Raw genomic sequence first — 3912 nt, 5'->3', positions numbered from 1 at the left:
AATAAACTTGCAGAAGCTGTTCATTGCATGCCAGTGAAGATAAATTTGCTTTTATTATTGTCAAATATACATTATTGTTGCTACTGCAGACTTGTAGTTTGCTACTTACTTCCCATGCTAACATCATGCAAATTTTACAGCAATAAATACAGATGTTGTGTTAAGTAATACTGATTGACTAACTCGAGGAATTTTGAATGTTGTTTTGAAATAAATGGAAGAAATCAAGACAACCTAAAAAAGTAGGAAAACCAAATCTAAACCACTGCATCATAAAAACCCTCTTAAATAATGTCAGTTCCAGTTCTCAAGGATTTTCAGATCAGGTTTTTACTCCACTAAATCACTCAAACTGAGAGTAAACAAAGAAATCACAGTGACAAAAGCCAGAGAGGAGATAAATCTATGTTGAAATATGGATGTTACGTATGGAAAACAGAGACTGAGAGAAGAAGAGATGAGGTTGTTCACTTTGATATAAGCCAGGCAGCCTTCCAGAGACTTCGACAGAGACAGCTCATAAATCTGATAGTGAGACCTAACAGCCCAGGAAATAAAGTCATGGCCCAAATACACCAATCAAGTGAGAACTGAACGTCTCTTTTGTTCACAAATATTTATACGTTCTTTTACACCAGTTACTCCCCTTTACTGCATAAGTGCATATTTAAAAGTGTTGTATAACATCCGTGAATATGGAAGTTGCACTCTTTAAGGATTCTGCAGCTTGAAACTGTCCCGTGTTGTGATCCTCCACAGTTTGGCGCTGTTTCACAAGTGGAAAGTATGTGGAGTTTTTTTCCACACGGGACAGATCTGTGAGTCAGTTGCACTCACTTTAAAAACAAGGACAGTGTTTTTGCTGTTTTCTTCCTCTGTTTCTCCAAAACCATCTGTTTCATCCTTCAGCCCTCGGTTACGACTCGCTCTATGAGCCGTCTGACAGGAATTATTACATCGCATGCTCACACACGGTAGCTGCTCTCCAGACCAGAAACATGAGCAAGTTTAGTGAAACCAGCATGTCCTGCACCAGGACACGACCAATGCAGCGTGCTGCGGTCACGTCTGTTATGTTTTTACCTTTTGCACTTTGTTTTTGAAAACATTTTGTTTCTTGGCAGAGAAATTTAACTTCCCACAGATTAACCACACTGACCCTTGCTGGGTACATAACTATGACCAACCAACCAACAACCATGTTATATGTAGACAGTTAAGCCACAGTTTTTTTTTTTGTTTGTTTTTTTTTTTTGGTATTTTCTAAGATCTCACGGTTTTAAAAAAATACAATACACTGGGGTTGAAGGTCCAGTTAGGGGGACCTGTTGGCAGAATATGGCAAAGATGGAATATAACATGCATAAATAAGTTTTCAAGTGTATAATCACCTGTGTTTTCATTACCTTTTATATTTATAGAGGGCATGGGTCCTGGGTGCAGGCCGGCATGTTGTACAGAATTGTGTCCACCATATCGCTTACACATTTGGAAGGGGAGGGTGAGATGAGGTGTATTCAGATGGTTGCAATCTACAAGCTTACAGCTAGATACCACTAAATCCTACGCACTAGTACTTTTAATTACAGGTCAAAGTATATAAGATACTACACATCTGAAATGATCCAATAGATGCAAAGGTGCAGCCATATACAGTACAGTCAATTTAAAGTGTTATAAAGCACAGAAATAAATGTATCTTTATATGTGATGTGGAATCAGTGTTCAAAATTCATTGTCTAATTTGAGGCCACTTAGGCAGAGATTTAGGGGAGTTTCACACTAGGGACCTGGGCGCGGAGGACCCCAAAATCCAGTTTGTTTGATAAGTGTGAACACTGCATAACCTGCTGAGGCACGATTTGTCGATCTGTGCCTGAGTCCATTTGAAAAAGTGGTCTGGAGCACCGTTTGTGTGTTTTCCGGGCACGGTCTGCACCGGGTGTGAAAGCAACTGGACCAAAAACACGGAAGTGGACTCCCAAATGCCTTGCATGCAGCAAAGGCATCTCTCAACGCCGCCTGTCTCGTCCGGAACTGGCATATAGGCAGCATGGGCCCATCTCACTGTACGCTGGCATGGTACGGAGCAATCGTACCTTCTGTGAAAATGCCCACAGAAGAATATTGGGAATTTAAGTAGTTATTGGTGCCAGAATCATTTGATGATGAAGGAATATGTATTGTTGCGTAGGTCATGTAAAATTATTTGAAATTTGATCGAGTCTCTCTTCAAAAGCTGAAATTATTATCCATGATACTTTAGTTACTCATAATGTAACATGGAGATGTTTTTAGTATATGAGTGGAAATATCTTTTCCCATAATGTTTTTTTTTCCTGGAGAGATCATGCAGACTAAATGTGAATTATGGATGTAAGAGAAAGCACTTAGTCTTTTTTCTGTCATGAACTCTTGGCTACACCAGACGGATGACAAATGAAGAAAGCAAAAACATGGTGATGGATGTTGAGCAGGTGTAAGGGAAAGAGGGAGACTGTGTGGTGGGAGGTGAACTGGATTGAAGTAAAACTGGCTGAGGTGTTTATGTAATACAGATTACAGTAGGCACATATTTTGCACAACACCTTAAATGCATTTAAAGGTATATAGTAACCTTCAATGTGGCATCAACATTATGTGGCGGAGACATTAAGACTGATTTTTAAAAGAGGAAATGATTGAAACAACATCTGTTAAGCGATGACTCAACAGTCGGAAGAAAAATGATGATTTTGTTTGATTTCTCAACATGGACGGAAATACATAATGGTGAACTCCTGTCTGGACAGTCTGGAGTTACTCTCTTCCTCATTCATCAACAAGCTGCTGTGTTCAGCCTCTGGAAGTTGTTGCTCATTTAGGATGCAGCAGAGTACACATAATGCAATTTCTAGAGCCACCCGCTCAGTGGAAATCCCTATGAGCTCCCAAATGCTGTGTTGGACTCAGGCTGTCTGAGGGGCAGGGACAAAAAAGTAATTAATTAATAAATAGAAAAGCCACCAACTGTATGTGGTGGGGCACTAGCTATCCAAAAGTTGAGATGCATTTGTCTTGTTTTGTGCACTGGAAGAGAGGGCACTTTATCATTCTTTATCCACAGAAAAGGCACTGTAGAGGGCATTTGGACCACTCCAGAGGGCACTTCATCATTTTTGTCCACTGGAAAGGCAAAGGAACAAAGAACAAAGGAATATTCATTACAAAAATTTAGCATTTTGTGATTGCAAAACTAATGGAACACAGCAGATAAAAATTGGCCACTGCCATCAGTGAATGTCATCTTATTTGATGGTTGCAGTGAACAAGATAAATATTGGCTAATACGGACATTTGCACAGTGGATTTAATTTGAAGATTTATCTCAAAGATTCCAAGAAAAGCCTTGATAACAAAGCATGATTCTTTGGATTCAGTGTGTCTTATGTAATTGTTTCTAGTGTGCTGTAGTGTCCTTTGTGGTGGTTTATTAGTATGATAGTTTGTTATGTTTATGATATTTTTTTCTGGCCATCTACATCATCTCTATGGAAGCCCCTTTTCCACCAGTAAAAGAAAAAATATTGCCATAGTTAACCTTAAGTATAGTGAAAAAAAAATATGATATAAAGTCATAATTATACCTAAAAAGTCGAAATTATGAGTTAAAAGTCAGAATTTTAGATAGAGTCATAATAATGAGATACATAAATCTGAATCTTGCTCAGTCATCTTCATCTTTACGTTTTTTTTTTGTTTGTTTTGTTTTTTTTTCTCTCCTTCTTGTGGCTTCTTTCTGTTCCTTGAAAGTGAAGTGTCGGGTGTCAGCGTTGCCCACACTCGGGCGGGTCATCCCAGCTCCGGTTAAAGCCCTCCCCTCAAACAGCCCGCAGCGGTGTGTCCCGGTATAAAACCAGTGCGCTCCCCTCG

The sequence above is a fragment of the Lutjanus erythropterus genome, chromosome 1 (genome assembly GCF_056507025.1).
Source record: "Lutjanus erythropterus isolate fLutEry1 chromosome 1, fLutEry1.hap2, whole genome shotgun sequence".
NCBI lineage: Eukaryota > Metazoa > Chordata > Actinopteri > Lutjaniformes > Lutjanidae > Lutjanus > Lutjanus erythropterus.
Note: the sequence above shows the minus strand (reverse complement) of the source record.